The sequence below is a fragment of the Macaca mulatta genome, chromosome 12 (assembly GCF_049350105.2).
Source record: "Macaca mulatta isolate MMU2019108-1 chromosome 12, T2T-MMU8v2.0, whole genome shotgun sequence".
Lineage (NCBI taxonomy): Eukaryota > Metazoa > Chordata > Mammalia > Primates > Cercopithecidae > Macaca > Macaca mulatta.
The window spans coordinates 84,859,252-84,879,161 of NC_133417.1; the positions used below are offsets into that span (position 1 = coordinate 84,859,252).

At 39.0% G+C, this 19,910-nt stretch overlaps 1 non-coding gene across 1 annotated transcript; it reads right to left on the reverse strand.

The window, feature by feature from the left end:
- Positions 1-9,739: 9,739 nt before the first annotated feature.
- LOC114671612 (small nucleolar RNA SNORA43) lies at positions 9,740-9,877 on the reverse strand. Its single transcript, XR_003721646.2, has one exon. It is a non-coding gene; the product is annotated as a small nucleolar RNA SNORA43 (small nucleolar RNA).
- Positions 9,878-19,910: the final 10,033 nt, after the last annotated feature.

Genomic DNA, 19,910 nt, shown 5'->3' on the forward strand with positions numbered 1-19,910 from the left:
GGAATACTCTGTTTTACAGAGTCTGATATTTAGAGAGTCATACCAGTTTCTTTATGTTTAGTGTATGCATTACATATCTTTTCCATTCTTTTACTTTCTGTTTGTCTTTACAGTTAAAATGTATTACTGATAAATAGCATAATTGAGTCTGAATTTTTATCTAGACTGGCTTTTACTTATTTTAACTGAAAAGCTCGATACTCCATTTACCTTTCATGAAATTATTGATGTGTTCGTGTTTAATTCTACCATGTTTGTGATTTTTTTTTTCTATCTGTCCCATTTTCTCTTTATATCTGTTTCTCCCTGTCATCTCTTGAGTGAATCCAGTCTTTTAAAATATATTCTATTTTAGCTTCTCAATTGACTTTTTAGTTGCACCTCTTGGTGGAGATTACAATACGTAACCAATATGGACTGAATTTTGTTCCCTCAAAATTCATATGTTGAAACGCTAACCCCCAATGTGTTAGCATTTGGAGATGAGGCTTTTGAAAGGTAATTAGGTTTAAATGAGGTCATGAGTGTGGGGTCCTCGTGATATAGTTACTATCATTATAAGAAGAGACCAGAGAACTTGCTTGCTTTCTCTCTCCACTATATGGTGACATACTGAGAAAGTAGCCAGGAAGAGAGCCCTCACCAGGAACCAAACTGGCTGGCACCTTGATTTTGAACTTCTCAACCCCCAGAACTATAAGAAATAGATGTCAGTTGTTTAAGTCATCCAGTCTACTATGTTTTGTTATGGCAACCTGAGTCGACTAAGACTGACTGCATCTTTATCTTTCATAGTATATCTTCCACAATTAATTTATGACTTCATCAATAGCATAAGCATCTTGCAACAAAGAACTTCTAATTACTGCCCTCCTTCACTTTGTGCTATTCTTTTCATACATTCAACTTTTATTTATGCTATAAATCCCATAATATACTGCTATTAATTTTTATTTAAACAACCAATAGTTTTTAAATGGAATTTGAATATACGTATATTTCTATTTGATAATTTTTGTCTGGTACCTTTCCTCTCTGGAATATTTTTTCTTCAGTCTTAAGAAATTCTCTTAGGATTAACTTAATTGCAGGTCTGATAAAGAGGAATATTGTTCCAGATTCTCTACATGTGCAAATGTGTTTATTTTACCTTCATGCTTGAAGATTATTTTGCTGGGTATAGAATACTAGATTGTAGTTTTACTCTTTCAGCACTTAGAAGCTATTGTTCCATTGTCTTCTAGCCTTCAGTTGTTGCTAATGAGTAGTCTCTCAACATTCTTATTGTCATTCATCTGTATGCAATGTGTTTTCTATTCTCTGGCTGCTTTTAAGATGTTCCTTTTATCTTGGATTCTGTTAGCAGTTTGACTGTTAGCAGTGCCTAGGTGTAATTTAATTTGTATTTATTCAGATTAGAGTTTGCTGAGTTTCTTGAATATGTACATGGAGGATTTTCATCAATTTAGGATTTTTGACCTTATTCCTTTTGTTCTCTTTCCATAACTCAAATTACATGTATGATTGATCATTTTATATTGTTTCACTTATCTCAGACATATTTTTTCTCTCTCATGTTTCACTTTTGTATCAGTTTATATAATTCCTATTGACCTATCTTCAAGTACACGAATTCATTCTTGTGGTATGTACTCTGGCCTTGTAAGCCCACAAAAGAATTCTTCATCTTTGTCATCATATTTTTTCACATCTAGGCTCTTTTTAAAATAGTTTTTACAGCTTTTCTGATATTCTCTATCTTTTCACAAATACTGTTCACTTTTTCTACTAGTACCATTAGCTAGTTTATCATGATTATTTTAAATACTTTGATCAACATTTCTATCATCTTTGGGTCTTATTCAAGTGGCTATTTTCTTTCTTGAGTATGAGTCATATTTGCTTGCTTCTTTGTGTATCTCATAATTTTTATTAAATGCTAACATTGTGTATAAAGGAATAGAGATGAAAGCAAATAAAACTTTTACTCAGAAAAGGGTATCTTCTTTTCAGTCAGGCTGTTAATGAGAGGAGGTCAAACTATCTGTAATTGAGATGAGTATAGACTTTCTCATGCTTTAGATTTAGTTCAGTACAGACTTCAAAGGTTTGAGGGTAGGATTAGAATATTCCCTTTAGCACAGCTTGAGATCTGAGTAATTGGAGAGTTTGCCTAAGTTCTCTTTCCCTGACTTTAGCCTTTGGTATGCCTGGTGCACCTGTTTTTCAGGGGATTATCTGTCAGCTCTTTAATTTCTCTCTCAGCTCCAGTGGGCTGTTGTTTTAAACTTTTGAGGCCTGAAATGCCTGGAAGTTTCCTTGCAGTTGTCCTGCTTTACCCTCAGGTTTCAGCAGGCCCAGCACACCTGTATCTAAGAAGAGCAGTGACATCTCTCACAAGTCTCCTACCCCTCACCCAACCATAGAAAGCTCCCCATTCTCAGGCCTATAGTGCTTTGTGGAATTCCCTCCATTCTCCTGTCTTCCTTCATACTTTAGCCTGTGCTTCTGGAGGATAAATCTCTCCATTTCTCTGTCCTTCCCCAATCTTGCCAGCAATGACTCAGTGGAGGCCTTTGGAAAAGATTTGAAAAGAGCAAACTGTCTTTGTGTATGGGCCACTTAGGGTTTCTGAATCATCACACCAGGCTTTATTTGGCCTTTAAAAATATGTTAAAAAGCTCAGCCATTTTCTTCTTATTTGCTTTTGTGGCAGCTTCCTCCTCCTCCAGCTTTTCTACAAGGGTGGAGTAGCTGAGGATTTCTTCTCTCACTTTGATTTAATTCATTAGTCTTTTTTGCATCCTCAGCTCTCTTTTGTTGAACCAAACCTATGCATTTGTTATTGCCTTTCATTCTTGTTAGGGTAGGAGCAATGTTTCCTTGTGACTTTCTATTATTCTACACCCTAAGTGGATGCAAAGGAGCTAGCATACATATTCAAATAACATAAGACTATCTCTTAAATCTTTCTATACAAAATTAAGTTCCTCAGATAAGTTTATGTTATTTCTCCTATATTCAGGCAGGATTATGATTACGTTAACTTGGATTTGATCCTAAGGATTCTCAATCTTTTCTTGATAAAGTTACTTTCAATATAATAGAATTTCTGTGTCCTATCATAGAAATTAGATCTAGTGTAATTAAACCTTATCCTAAGCAAATCCCTCAACAATGAATCTTCTCTCTCCTAGTGACTCCCCACCACCTAGTCTATCACTTACGCACCTTCCTCTAATATGAGTGTTCTTTAATACAGCCTGCACATTGCTTAGAGAGAACCCCTAAATCACAGAGCTGATCCTGTCTTTGAAGCCCTTCAATGACTCCCCATAGCACAGTTAATGATGCTCTTCATGATCTGGCCCTGCATTATTGTCACAACCCCTCTGCTCTAGATCATAAGGTATACAATTTTACTTGCATTCAACACCTATTTTGAACTCTATTCTATTTAGTAGTAGAAAAATTAATCTAGTCAATTTTGGGTAAATCCAGCGAATTCATTATTTTCTTGCTCCTCAATTTCTCCCCTAGGTTGAGTGTCTCATTCCTGATTGTCATGGGCCTATCTTGAAATATTTCAATTATCATCACTCTTCTACACTGGAAAATCCAGCAATGTCTGAGTTTTCATTTGTCCTCTAGTCATGGGTTCCACATTATAGCTGTTGCTGTGCTTTTTTCCTCCTTGTTATGAAGCCCAACATCACAAATCCACAGGTTCTCAGTGTCATCTTCACAGAAAAGTCTTTTGGCTACTTCCTTCTCCTGGTTGAGTCTTGCAAGGACTCTGTAAGACTTCCTATGATTCTTCTGTCTATTCATTATATTCAGAAATTTCTAATCTATTCTCTAGTGCTATGGTGATATAAAGAATTCTGTGGGGCTTGTCATTTTCCAGGTAACCCGGAAAGGCAGCAGAATACAAGCCTCCTTAACGGTATTAGTTTGTTTTCATGCAGTGGATAAAGACATACCCAAAACTGGGAACAAAAAGGGGTTTAATTGGACTTACAGTTCCACATACTGGGGAGGCCTCAGAATCATGGCAGGAAGCAAAAGCCACTTTTTTTTTCTTTTTTATTTTTGAGATGGAGTCTAGCTCTGTCACCAGGCTAGAGTGCAGTGGTACGATCTTGGCTAACTGCAACCTCCACCTCCCAAGTTCAAGTGATTCTCCTGTCTCAGCCTCCCGAGTAGTTGGGATTACAGGCATCTGCCACCATGCCCAGCTAATTTTTGTATTTTTAGTAGAGATGAGGTTTCATTATGTTGGCCAGGATGGTCTTGATCTCCTGACTTCATGATCTGCCCACCTTGGCCCCCAAAATGCTGGGATTATAGGCGTAAGCCACAGCGCACTGCCAAAAGCCACTTCTTACACAGTGGTGACAAGAGAAAAATTAGGTAGAAGCAAAAGTGGAAACCCTGATAAACTCATCAGATCTCCTGAGACTTATTCACTACCATGAGAATAGCACAGAAAAGACCAGCCTCCATGATTCAATTACCTCCCCCAGGGTCCCTCCCACAACATGTAGGAATTCTGGGAGATACAATTTAAGGTGAGATTTGGGTGGGGACACAGGCAAACCATATCATTCCACCCTTGACCCTGCCAGATCTCATGTGCTCACATTTCAAAACCAATCATGCCTTCCCAATAGTCCCCCAAAATCTTACTTCAGCATTAACCCAAAAGTCCACAGTCCAAAGTCTCATCCAAGACAAGGCAAGTCCCTTCCACCTGTGAGCCTGTAAAGTCAAAACCAAACAAGTTACTTCCTAGATACAATGGGGGTACAGGTATTGGGTAAATACAGCCATTCCAAATGGAATAAATTGGCCAAAACAAAGGGGTTAGAGGGCCAATGTAAGTCTGAATTCCAGCAGGGCAGTCAAACCTTAAAGCTCCAAAATGATCTCCTTTGATGCCATCTCTTGCATCTGGGTCACCCTGATGTAAGAGGTGGGTTCCTATGGTCTTGGGTGGCTCCACCCCTGTGGCTTTTCAGGATACAGCCTCCTTCCTGGCTGCTTTCATGGGCTGGCACTGATTGTGACTTTTCCAGGTGCATGGTGCAAGCTGCCAGTGGATCTACCATTTTGGGGTCTGGAGGATGGTGGCCCTCTTCTCATAGCTCCACTAGGCAGTGCCCCAGTATGGACTCTGTGTAGGGGCTCCAACCCCACTTTTCTCTTCCTCACTGCCCTAGCAGAGGTTCTTCATGAGTGCCCTGCCCCTGTAGCAAACTTTTGCCTGGGCATCCAGGTGTTTCCATATATCTTCTGAAATCTAGGTGGAGGTTCTCAAACCTCAATTCTTGACTTCCATGCACCCACAGGCTCAACATCACATGGAAGCTGCCAAGGGTTGGGGCTTCAACCCTCTGAAGCCACAGCCTGAGCTCTATGTTAGCCCCTTTCAGCCATGGCTGAAGTGGCTGGAACACAGGGCACCAGGTCCCTAGGCTGCACATAGCATGGGGATCCCGGGCCTGGCCCACAAAACCACTTTTTCCTCCTGAGCCTCCAGGCCTGTGATGGGAGGGGCTTCTGGGAAGTTGTCTGATATGGCCTGGAGACATTTTCCCCATGGTCTTGGGGATTAACATAAGGCTCCTTGCTACTTATGCAAATGTCTAGAGCTGGCTTGAATTTCTTCTCAAAAAATAAGTTTTTCTTTTCTACTGCGTCATCAGGCTACAAATTTTCTGAACTTTTATGCTCTGTTTCCCTTTTAAAATGGAATGATTTAGCAGCACCCCAGGCACTTTTTGAATGCTTTGCTGCTTAGAAAGTTCTTCCTCCAGATACCCTAAATCATCCCTCTCAAGTTCAAAGTTCCACAAATATCTAGGGCAGGGGCAAAATGCTGCCAGTCTCTTTGCTAAAACATAACAGGAGTCAAGGTCACCACTGCTCCAGTACCTACAAGTTCCTTATCTCCATCTGAGACCACCTCAGCCTGGACCTTACTGTCTATATTATTATCAGGCTTTTGGTCAAAGCCATTCAACAAGTCTCTAGGGAGTTTCAAACTTTCTTACATTTTCTTAACTTCTTCTGAGCCCTCCAAACTGTTCCAACTTCTGCCTGCTACCCAGTTCCAAAGTCACTTCCACATTTTCAGGTATCTTTTCAGCAATGCCCCATTCTGCTGGTATCAATTTACTGTATTAGTTTGTTTTCAAGATGCTGATAAAGACATACCCAAAATTGGGAATAAAAAGAGGTTTAATTGGACTTACAGTTCCACATGGCTGGGGAGGCCTCAGAATCATGGCAGGAGGTGAAAGGCACTTCATACATGGTGGCAAGAGAAAAGTAAGGAAGAGGCAAAAGTAGAAACCCCTAATAAACCCATCAGATCTTGGTGAGACATATTCACTATCACAAGAATAGCAGGGGAAAGACTGGCCCCCATGATTCAATTACCTCCTCCTGGGTCCCTCCCATAATATGTGGCAATTTTGGGAGATACAATGCAAGTTGAGATTTGGGTAGGGACTCAGCCAAACCATAGCATTAACTTTCACAATTTCAAATTTATATGGGGTCATATATTCTCTCTTGAAGTTTACAAAAACCTTATCTTAAATTGGAGTTATAAAAACAAATTCTGCCTCATCACACTCTTCTCCAGGTAGCTCTGACTTACTCTTGTACTACAACTTTTGAAACTCAAAAGCCAAGGCTTGACATCTTTGTTCTCTGTTTCTACAGGGACATCTCCCAGTGAGCACAATGTGGCCCCCTGTCTAATGACTTAAAAGCAGAAAGGGAGTACTGGGTAATAGAAAATAATGGGGAGATGGAAGGAGAACGAAAAATGTATCACTTAATGTTTCAAAACACCTACCACATACACTTGTTTTTACCCTTTCCAAATTAAAGTAGTTGAGACCAGTAGAAAAGCAAGATAGCAGCATTCCCTACACTACTGCTAGCTGTTTTTTAAAGGTGATACTATTGGGCCTCTATCAGTGGAGCATATACTTGGGTTAGGTTTTTTACTGTGTCCATATAGTGTGTTAACCATTCACCACAATCTCCTCCACCCTACACTTCTGATCAGTAATATACACCAGATGAACAGTAACAAAAAGAGAGGGGCATCGCCTACAATGGCATAGCCAACAGAGCTAATTGATTATACATAGGATTCTCCTAAAAACCCAGATTATGAACCACAAGTCTCTTAGAGTTAAGAACATTATAAAAATTAATGTTCTTAATTGGTAGGACAGCAGTCCTACCACACTGCAGAGACGCTCTTCTTCTTTTTGGTTTTTTTTTTTTTTTTTTTTTTTTTGAAACGGAGTTCTGCTCTTGTTGCCCAGGCTGGTGTGATCTCGGCTCACTGCTACCTCTGCATCATGGGTTCAAGCGATTCTGTCAGCCTTCTGAGTAGCTGGGATTACAGGTGCCCGCCACTATGCCTGGCTAATTTTTGGTATTTTTAGTAGAGATGGGGTTTCACCATGATAGCCAGGCTGGTCTCGAACTCCTGACCTCAGGTGATCTGCCCGCCTCAACCTCCCAAAGTGCTGGGATTACAGACGTGAGTCATTGCGCCCGGCCTGGGCTTTCTTCTTTATGTTCCATCTTGGCATATGCTAAAACCACAGGGTCAATAGGGACCAAGAGATCAAACAGGAGATGCCTTATATGATCAAATAGGAGGGAATTCTTTTCTTCAAAGGCGATTCCACAACCCTCCATAGTAAATTTGTTCAACATGTCTCTGACAAAATGTATCCATTAAAAAGAAATCATGCAGCTGCTGAACAAGTTTCGACTGTTATTTTCTAAACCATGGTGATAGAAACAGTAATCACTATGGCTTTCAGGGAAAACCTTAACATATCTGAAGGTCATTCCTGAGGCCTTCCAAGAGGCTAGTATATAAAACAAAACAAAACTGACAATGACAAGAACAATGAAACAGGCATTTTGAACATTTAACATTCGTGAAGCTAAATATTGAGGTTTTAGGTTGCAAAACTGACTACTTAGGAGAAAAGACCAGAAGAAGAAATCTCTCTCATGATTAAATAAATTTATTAAGTGTTTAACAGTATGCAGTGTTATACTAGTTGCTGTGCAAAAAGTTCAGGGATTCTTTTTTGTATTAGACAGCTTTTGTTGTGTAGCAAACTATTAATACTCCAAAACTAGTGACTTAAAAGAGCAAATAGTTATTAGTTCTCAAAGTTCTGTCCTTCTGGTCAGTGCCAGACAGCTCAAGGCTCACTCACATTTCTGGCACTTGGCAGGGTGACTGGTCTGAAGTGGGCTTACTACTATGTGTGGCAGTTGGCCCAATATTGGTTAGAGAAATGGTCATGATCTCTCATTATCCAGCAACATAACTGGGGCTCATTCTCTTGGTGATGAAAGGATTTCCAGCATCAGGACAGGCCAATCTTCTATGCACAAGAACTATTCGAGCTTCTGCATGCATCACAGTTGCTAATGTTCCATTGGCCAAAGTAAGTCATATGCTGGATTTAAACCTCTCACAGAGGTGTGAAAAAATATACCTGGGGTAAAAAAGTTGAAATTCTAATTATGGTTCAGACAAAAACTCAGATTTGGCATTGGATATCTATTTTGGTCCCAAGGATGAAGTGAAGGAGTATATCTCATGATAATAAGGGGTATACATAGAGGGATTCGAGAAATTTATGGCCATGTTATAATCTCCCACTTCATGCATCTTTGTCTACAGTTAAGATAAAGCAATAATTTCAGCTGTATTTGAGTTGAAAAGAAGGTCAAAAGCAAAGGTTATTCTAGGAGACTTTTACATAGCTTCTTTTGCTATTTCTACTGAACAGAAAGTGTACAAATCCTAAGGATTTACAATTCAATGTAAAATGAATACACTTGCGTAACTAACACTCATGTCTGAGAAAAGAATATTACTAACACCCCAGTAGTTTTTTCCCAACACTTATCCCTTCTTCAACATTACCCCATTCTCCTCCTCAAAGGTAACCACTATTCTGACTCGATTAGTTTTGCCTGTTTTACAACTTCATGTAGATGGGATCATATACTGTGCATTCCTTTGTCTGGCTTCTGTATTCAGCATATATGCTTGTTAGACACATTCATGTTATTGAATGTAGCTGTGGTTTTATCACTTTCATTATGTGCATTTTATTCATTGCATGAATATAACACAAATTTGAATGTTTGGGTTATTTTCAATTTTGGCTGTTGTGCATGTCTTTTGTTGCACCTGTGTGCACATTTTTATTGAATAAATACCTAAGAGTAGAATTGCTGAATCAGGTTGAGCACAGTGGCTCACGCCTGTAATCCCAGCACTTTGGGAGGCCGAGCCTGTAATCCCAGCACTTTGGGAGGCCGAGGCGGGTGCATCACGAGGTCAGGAGTTTGAGACCAGCTGGGCCAACATGGTAAAACCCCGTATCTACAAGAAAGACAAAAATTAGCCAGGTGTGATGGCCGATGCCTGTAATCTCAGCTACTCAGGAGGCTGAGGAAGGAGAAGTGCTTGAATCCAGGAGGTGGAGGTTGCAGTGAGCCGAGATCGCGCCACTGCACACCTTCCTCGGTGACAGAGTGAGACTCTGTCTCAAAAAAACAAAAAAAGAAAAAAAAAAAAAAAAGGAAAAAAAGAATTACTGAATCATAGGAAACATGTATGTTCAAATTTAGTTGATACTATGCAACAGTTTTCTTCTTCTTCTTTTCTAAGAAATGTCAGGCTATAAACCATTCTTAGTGCTCACTGGTTTGTGAACACTGAGCATAGAGATAGCCACTTTTTCTTTGCTCCAATAGTATAGGCACAGCAGAGCAACTGCGTTTATGGGGCTGGCAAGTCCAGGAGAGCATCTGCAGGGCAGTGCAATGATTTTCTTTAACACACTTTCATGCATACATTTTATCTTCATTTGGTGTTCTAGGCTTTAAGCTAATGCATTTTTGCCTTCTACTTTCTCCTGGTTTACCATAAAATGCTTATATTTGGACTTCAATTGGGTAAATAGTAGTTCTCCCTGCATTTAAAATTTCATAAAACCTCAATAATCCAAAGTGTATCAAATCATCCTGCCTAGGATTCAAGGAAAATAACTTAACTGTTCCCCATTCATTTATCAAATGTTTATTGAACACCTACAAGCGATTTTTTTTAAATTAAACCTGGGGATATAAAGAAATGTAAAATTCAACTTCCAATCTCCAAGAAGTATCTACAGTAGTTGATGACTCTTTCATCAGTAGCTGTCTGCCCCTTTCTCGTGCCTTCCTGTCCTCCTGTCATTTCCACAATAGTTGCCCGCAGCATAAGTAAGCAATGCTTAGCAGGCTGGCAGCTGTGAATGGGATTATTTGTGCTACTGTAGGCAGCATCTTTCATACACCACAAACAATTTCCTCTTCTCTCCTTTACCTCTTTGGATAAATCCATGAATTTAGTCTTTTCCTTTTCTGGACAAAAAATTATATTAAGAAGAGTAAAATTGTTCCAGAGACTTGAGGAATGGGTATAATACTTTTTCACATTATTTCCTGTATTTTAAGAGCCTGTATGTATTTGTGTGTAATGGGATTTTCAGACTACATTTATATTGTGTAAGAAGATTGAAAATGTTCACAATGTTCTTGCTATTCAGTATTTCATATTGTAAAATGATCTCCAGAATACATTGGTTGTTAAGGTAATGTGCTCAAGTATCTTTGTGGCTTAAAGGAGGTATTACAACTCCCAAAATAGCTACGGTTAGTCCTTCTCACTGGTAATATAAAACCAATTTTTGTTTGTGAATTGAATTGTTGCACTTGTGCAATGCATTTCAAAGCCCAGGAAGGGTGCTGTTAAAGGCCAGATTCTCTGTAATTTATAAAAATGGAGCAGTGATTTCTAGTGAAACAATTAACCTCATCTAAAAATCTCTCATTTAGATAATTCCATAAAGTATTAAGAGACACCGAAAGGTCCTTTATTGTATTTTTTCCATAGGCATCTTTATTGAGTCTGTACTTATTTCCATCTATAGTTAAAAGAAAGAGCTGCAAGCAAAAGTATGCAAGCAAAAGTATAGTATGGTAGGAATAGCTGATTGTACCAAATGATTCAAACTATCCATCAACAGGAAAATCCTTGAATTAATACAGATACTTTTAGTGCAAGTGGTACCAATCCAAATCAAAGTAGCTTAAGTAAAAGAGGATTCATTTGCTCACATAACTGGGAGGCTAACTTCAGCCACAACTCAATTCAGGGACTCAAACAAAATTGTTCAGATTCTGCTCCTCTCTCTGGGCCCTGCTTCCTTTTGAGCTACACTGATCCTCTCCTACTGCAGACTACCTTTTTCCATGGATCTGTGAATGGTCCAGCTGCAACAAATACCCTTCCTACTCTGCTATGCCCTTAGACATGGCCATGTGTTTCACGGCCACATTGAAAAACTACAAGAGAAGAACTCCTTGTGGCCCAGCTTAGGTCATGTGCTCCCTCCTGAACCAATTACAGTGCCAGGGGAATGCAGTACTAGGTGTGGCCAGGCCAGGAAGTTATTTTGTTGGCTGGTTCACTAGAATCATTTCATCAGCGAGAGGAACAATCCTCAGACAAAAAGCAGCATACGTTCAGTACAGCTCTCACAGGGGCTTCACATATATTAGTCACAAAAATAGTTTTAGGGAAGGGAAGATCTATGATTAAATAAACAGGGTGCTATATGAAGAATGGAACTCACAATGACTCCTAATTCATACCAAAGATACTCATTCCAGGATTTCCTGTTACCAGGAGAGAAGCTGACTTGCAGCAGATTCAATCTCATTTGCCCAATCTTTTAGGTATCGTAATGCATGAAATTACTGATTAAACAACTAAGTAATTCACTTTAACAACCACTTGACTGTCACTGAAGTGTCTGATCAAAAATTAAGGTATTAGCTGTGTGAGGTGGTGTGTGCCTGCAGTTCTAGCTACGTGGGAAGCTGAGGCGGGGGGACCACTTGAGCCCAGGAGTTTGAGACCAGCCTGGGCAACATAGCAAAACCCTATCTCTACAAATAAAAAGATGGTTAAAAAAAATTAAGGTTCTTGCAAGAGTGAACCCTCCAAGGTAACCTATGGACTTTGGGGATGATGTGTCAATGTAGGTTTGTCAATTGTAGCAAATGCACCCCGCTGGTGGGGGTTGTTGATAATGGGGGAGTTATGCACATGTAAGGGCAAAGGGTACCTGGGAAATCTCTGTACCTTTTGCTCAATATTGCTGTGAACCTAAAATTGCTTTAAAAAATAAAGTCTATTAAAACATTAAAAAAATACGGACATAACAAAATGAAGGTATTCGGGTATCAGATCATCTAATTATCTAATTCTCTAATATAGCATTAAAATAATTCAATAGTCACAGCTAGTTGTCCCTCAGATAAAAGTTGGTTACCACTACAGTAAGAAAACAGAACCTGTATGGGACAATCATATTAACAGGCTAATAATGATGCTTATATTTGTAGAAAACCTACATATTTCCCTAGATTATCAAAGTATCTTGACAAATAAAAACAGTTGGAACATTGCTGTATACCACTCTATTAAATGAGTTTCTCATTTAAAACAAATTTTGTCCTCACAAAAACAAGAGGGCAATAGAAGTCTACAGAGCTTTATTTGAGTAGACAATAGTGATGCTGTGTAGGAGAAGTGCCATCATTGCCATCCACTGGAGTAACTCCTAAATGTTAAGTCTATGACAATGGTAATGAACTGGGACAATCTTTCCCCCCAGGGCATAATTGGTAGCGTCTGGAGATGTACTACAGGACTGGGAGGTTTGTACTCTTGGCATCTAGCAGGTAATGCCAGGAACACTGCTGAATATCCCGTGTTGCACAGGATAGCCCTACACAACAAAATAATTAACTGGTGCAAAATGTCAACTGTGCTGAGGTTAAGAAACTCTGGCCTATAGCAAGATGCAGAGGGAAAGGCAATGTTTAAGACAAAACCCCTGCCCCCAATTAATGTATAATCTGCTTGAGGGGGTAAGATAAATGATAAGGGTATTTCCTATATTTTCTGCTAGGATGTTCATAAATTGAGGTCTTACACTTAAATCTTTAATCCATCTTGAGTTAATTTTTGTATACAGTAAAAGGTAAGGGTCTAGTTTCATTCTTCTGAATATGGCTTGCCAGTTATCCCAGCACCATTTATTGAACAAAAGAAATAATCAACAAGTAAACAGATAACTTATAGAATGGGAGAAAATATTCACAAATTATGCATCTGACAGAGGTCTAATATCCAGAATCTATAAGGAATTTAAACAAATCAACAAGCAAAAAATAAATAACCCCATTAAAAAAAATGGGCAAATGGCATGGACAGGCACTCCTCAAAAGAAGGCATTCAAGTGACCAACAAACATGAAAAAATGCTCAATATCACTAATCATCAGAGAAATGCAAATCGAAACCACAATGAGATACCATATCATACCAGTTAGAAAGGCTATTATTAAAAGTAAAAAATCAACAGGTGCTGACAAGGCTGAGGAGAAAACAGAACACTTACACACAGAACAGTGTGGGAATGTAACTTACTTCAGCCATTGTGGAAAGCAGTTTGAAGATTTCTCAGAGAATATAAAACAGAGCTATCATTTGACCCAGCAATCCCATGACTGGATATATATGCCCAAAATAATGTAGATCATTATACCAAAAAGACACACACACTCCTATCATCATCACCGTGCTATTCACAACAGCAAAGACGTGGAATCAACCTAGGTGTCCATCATTGGTGGATTGGAGAAAACAAACATGGTACCCATACACCACGGGATATTACACAGCCAGAAAAAATGAAATTATGTCGTTTGTCACAACATGGATGCAACCAGTGGCCATTATCCCAAGCAGATAACATGAATAGAAACGAAATACCACATTTCTCAATTATAAGTGGGAGCTAATATGGACATAAACATTGGAACAAGAGATACCACAGACTACTAGAGAGGAGAGGGAGGGGATGGGGATGGGGGCATGAGTCGAAAAACTACCTATTGGGTACTAGCTCATTACCTGGGTCTGACATACCCATATAACAGTCCTACATAGTATCCCTGTATCTAAAATAAAAGCTGAGGCCAGTCAGGGTGGCTCACGCCTGTAATCCCAGCACTTTGGGAGGCTGAGGCGGGCAGATCATGAGGTCAGGAGTTTGAAACCAGCCTCGCCAACATGGTGAAACCCCATCTCTACTAAAAATACAAAAATTAGCCAGACATGGTGGCAGACGCCTGTAATCTCAGCTACTCAGGAGACTGAGGCAGGAGAACCACTTGAATCTGGGAGGCGGAGGTTGCAGTGAGCCAAGATCACACCACTGCACTCCAGCTTAGGCAACAGAGTGAGACTGTGTCTCAAAAAAAATAAAAATAAAAAATAAAAGCTGAAATTAAAAAAAAAAGGATAAATGATAAAAATGATCTCAATGCACAATGCATTAAGTACTGATCACAGGGTCTTTTAACACATGGGGCTTGAATTGCATACTTTTATGAGAGTAGCAAGGTAGATGTGCTGAATTTTGAAAGCTTTGGATAGGCGAACAGAAAAGGATATTTCAAGTGGAAACGTACACTGGAGGCAGACATCCAGAGATGAGAAAGAACAATGTCTTTTCAGGACAGTAAATAACCAGCCCTGTCCAGCAGTGTTTGTGCAGCAAGGCAATCAGCAAAAAACGTTTTCACTTGTCAAGTGGGATCATGTGGCTGATGCAGTCCTGGTTCTGCCATGTCTTAGCTGGGTAAACACCAGCGTGCAAGCCGTAAAATTGGGATATCTCTTACCTTACAGTTGTTCCTGTAAAAATTAGACACTGACATGTCTGTCACATCATCTTGCTTAAAGGATGGCAGCTCCTAGAGCAAACATTAAGGAAAGACAGGTTGAACTTGAAGTTTAAAGAAACTAAAGTAACAGGGTGGAAATTTACATGTATCCTATGGGCTGAAAGAGTCATTGCTTCAACGTATAAGGCAGTGACAGGATGAAAATAATGCTTTCGATTAATCTGAATCTAGGTGGATGATACGTAAGTGGTCACTGCATTATTCTCTCAGCTTTTCTGAATGGCTAACATTTTTCAAAGTATAAGTTTTTATTTTTTAAAAAACTTGATTATTGGCCAGGCGTGGTGGCTCACGCCTGTAATCCCAGCACTTTGGGAGGCCGAGGCAGGCAGATCACGAGGTCAGGAGATGGAGACCATCCTGGCTAACACAGTGAAACCCCATCTCTACTAAAAATACAAAAAAATTAGCCAGGCATGGTGGCGGGCGCCTGTAGTCCCAGTTGCTGGGGAGGCTGAGGCAGGAGAATGGCGTGAACCTGGGAGGCAGAGCTTGCAGTGAGCCGAGATCACGCCACTGCACTCCAGCCTGGGCAACAGAGGGAGACTCTGTCTCAAAAAAAACCAAAAACCAAAAAACAAAACAAAAAACAAACAAAAAAACTTGATTATTTTCTGCTTCCTCCTGCAATAATTTAGGTTCAACTGAGGTCTCTGTTGTTCATGGCTATATCCTCAGCAACTCAGTACATGACACACAGCAGAGATGACCAATAAACTATTGTCTAACAGTTCAAACAGAAAAGAACAAGTGAAAAGGGCCAGAACTATGGTTACAGCAGTTTGTGTGGGAAGATAGGGGTCCATGCCAAAGTTTTTCCAAAGTAATTTGGTGATTTGGATATAGACTAGCAATGCAAACTCAGGTGATGGGAGATTGGTAGAACCAATTGCAGGAGGTTAGAAAATATGCAGATTTTAGGAAAAACGTATTTTACATCCCTGGATTACAGGAAGGGAGTAGGCCAATGAAGTGCAGAACTAAAACTTGACAAAAGTTTTAGAGCAATTTAGCTAGCATGGATTGCTGAGGTTAGCAAAGTAAAAGGTTTTTCAAGAAAGATGAAGGACCTTATCTTCCCACTCTATGAGGAGCAGAAACTGAAAAATGACCTTCTTTGTATAACAGTGCCATTCCGAAATTAAGTAATAGTTTTTGAGGGTCTAGAGTGGAGTCACAAATTAGCTACTGTAAAGTTAGTTTGCCTGTAGATAATTTTGTTTGGACAGGTTAATTCTAGCCTGTTTAACAACTGTCAACATTTAAAAATCAGAAGCTACATAAAAATTCTGATTCTTTAATTCTTTCAAATACCAGGCAGATGGTCAACCTTGTCTTCATTTTAACAGGCGGAATGGGATGAAGCTGAGTAAATGCTGCTGCCTTTAAATGACTCCAATTCGCTACCCAATTTGTCTCATTTGTGATATTCACCTGGACCCTGTAGGTATTAGAGTTTGCAATTCCTGGTCTAATGGTATTATTATGTCAGCTTTAATGAAAATGGTAAGAATAAAACCAGTAACAGCAGTAATAGTGCACTGAGCATTTAGTTGCAGGCACTGTTCTAAGTATACCACAGAGATCACCCACCATTTGAGGGAGGTGCTATAATTGTACCATTGTACAGGTAAAAAAACTAAGAGGTTCAAAGACCTGCCTAAATGTCAACAGCCGGAAAGTGGTAATGGTGAGATTAAAATTCCAGTCAGACTTAATTTGCAGTTGCCAAATAGTATTCAAATTAAATGGTACTAAGTCACTCTATATGAAACCTGAGTCCTTTCCTAAAAGCAGATACCTCCATTTCAGCCACAGGAACTTGTACTCTCTTCTGCAGTATATACACAGACATGGAAACCTCTGTGTGACTTTGGGTTGTTATCTCATTGCGTCTTTTACCTGTGCCTAAGATGATCTGAAATGAACTCAATAGCTTAGTTTCTCACCATAAATCATGAACTTTGGGTGGCGGGAGGGGAAGGTGGGAATGGTAGAGACTTGTCTTCATTTTTATGTCTAGTAAACACAAAATGCATAGATACAATTAACCAACTTCAAGAAGCTGAAGTTTTAATTGGAGATATGCAATAGACTCAGAGGTTTTTAACGAGGTTTAGTAATATGTAGGTGAGTACAAATGGAAGTTGCAGAGCATGTTCAGGGCTGAGGGTACACGAGATCACAATGAGAGCCAGGAATACCATTTGGAGATGTTTCCATGAGTGTTTCAGTGTGTAATGTGAAAATGTCCATGTTAAGGGAACAGGTTTCCAAGACATCACACTGGGCACTCTGTGCTCTCTCCTAAAGTATCAGTGGGTATTAAAGTTTGCTTGGCTGAGGAAACATTCCATGGAATATACACAGAACAGAATGAAAGAACTTGAAAGATCAGACAGAAAGGACATTTGACTACACTGGAAAAAGTGAGAATTGGTTTGGAAAACAAAGGCATCAGGATTCTAAAAAAAATCTATGGGGAAGATTTTAATCTGCTAATCTATGAGGTTTTTTTGCCGGGGTGGGGGTGGGGGATTACATATCAGTTAAGTCAAAATGAAAATGGTGTAAACAAAGCAAGTCAAGAATAAAAACCTCACTCATAACTATCATGGGTAGCCAAAACCTTTGTTTCTGATAATACATTTGAGAAATGTGAAGTAGTGGTATAAGACACAGGAAGTAGGTTGCTTTAGCTAATAGGATATGTACATCTGGGAAACAGGTACTATGATAGAAGTGATGGAAAATTACTCTGTCACACCTTGACTCCAAAACAATCAATTCATTTTGCTGTGCTGCTACTTTAACACATTTTTTTTTTAAACTATAAACGGCATTACAGACGGAAAGAAGCAATCAGAATGAACCAGTTGGAGCCTGAATTTTCTTCCAAATCTTTGCTGTATGCTGTGAAAAAAGAAAACTGCTGAATGCCCACTGTGTTACAAGCTACTCTAGGGCCTTTGACTTCATTATTTCATATAATTATCACTACAACTGTGTAAGGTAGACAGAAGTATTTTAAAGATGAATCAGAAGGTCAGAAAAGTGAAATAATTTGCCTAAGTTCACACAGCTGCTAAGAGACAGAGGTGATTCTCAAATCCTTCTCTCTGGCTTTTATTCATCCTCCCGTTGTGCTTTGGAATGAAGATGATCTGAGTTAAATCCTACTACTTACCAACTTTGTGGCCTGAGCCTAATTAATTTCTTTGGACTCCAGTCTCCTCTTCTGTGATGTGGGAAGACAATACCAATTCCCCTGGGGTTGTTTTGAAAGAATTAAATTTGTTGATTTGTTCATTTATCCATTCAAATGACAGATCATGGAATGGGGGAAGTAAAGAAATGCTGGGGCAGGGATTGGTAACTGATTATAACAAAGTCAATGGATCAGAAGGTTTGCTGAGGTGAAAGGATTTCTAGAATAGTGGTACTAAAGCAGGTGAACTGCTTGGGAAGTGGCCAAAGTATGATGCTTCAAGAAGGGATATCAGAGGTGGTATGATTTGAAAGCCAACCTAAAGGGGATGAAAGTGGGAGTAGGTAGCTAGGGATGTAGAATTAGAACTTTGGAAGCAAGGAAATTGAGAAGCGGAAAAGGAATGAGCATGCAAAGTATCTAGAATTCAGTTGATCCTTAAAATGCTAACCCTAAAAATAGTGTAAAAATACAGAACTAGCAAACACAGGCAACATGTTACTTGTTTACACATTAGAAGGATGAAGGTGAAAAATCTTCCTGAGTGGCAGACAGTACATATGAATACATCATAGTTGACGCTGTAGAAATGCATTTTGAAGGCAGAACAGCATAGCTCCTCAATCCAGCTTCTAGTCTCCGCTTCTGATATAACTCACTTATACTAAAAATATTTCTGCTAGAGGTAGTTAGGTATTAATTGCTTGTATAAGAGTATACAAAATAGTGAGGAGAACACACACATAAGACAAAACACAAATTAAGTAGAATAGGAAATGTAAACAAAAATTTCCAGGCAATATTTGCTATCAAAAAACATCTGTATTTCAGCTGTTCCAAAAAACATCTGTATTTCAGCTGTTCCTTCTGCCTACATAGTTCTTCCCAAGGAATTCACATGTCTCAAGTCCTCACTGTTCAGATATCTGGGCAAGCATCACCTCATCAGAGAACTGCTCTGACTGTTCTCACTCAGTCTTGCCTTTCTCTGCTTTACTTTTCTTCATAGCACTTATCACTACTGGATATATCACATATTTATTTATTTTTGTCTGTTTACCATCTCCCACCCCTGAACTGTAAGTCCCAAAGAGTAGAGACTCTGTTCACTGTTTTATCTCTAGTACCTAAAACAAACCTGAGCAAACAGTAGAAGCTTAATACATATTAATAACATTTTAAAAATAATCTAATAACTCTAAGGTCTTAAGCACTTAATAAAATGAATGGGTTCCCATTTTTACATGTAAAAGTCATAAACTAAGGTTAAAGTGGCGAAAACAAACTAAAATTTCTAGTCTACTGTTTTTTACTTTTTACCAACCCTGAAGATGAGGATTCAGGTAAAAAAAATAAACTATTTCTCTTAGGGCTCATGGCCCACATGTTTGTTAAATCCAATTTGCTCAGCTTGTAGTTCTGTGGAATGCACTGTCCATGATAGTCCCTTCCAATGAGACCAAATTTTAACCAACACAAAGGGAAAAAACACTAAAAGGAATGTATCCAAGCTGTCTCATTCAAATGAATGCTTTTTGTGAGTTGGTGGGGAGGAGAGAATATTTATTTACATGAATTTTATTGTTATTTATATTCAAGTTAAACAACAAAAATAGGAAACATTTTGAATAAGCATATGCCCAAAAACTAAACATTAAAATGGTGGTCCCACTATTCCTGAAACCAAACATTGGCTAAAATGAACTATATGCACCTTTAAGGTGAGCAAACACAAGAAGTCTATATTTAGCAAGGAAGGTCAAATG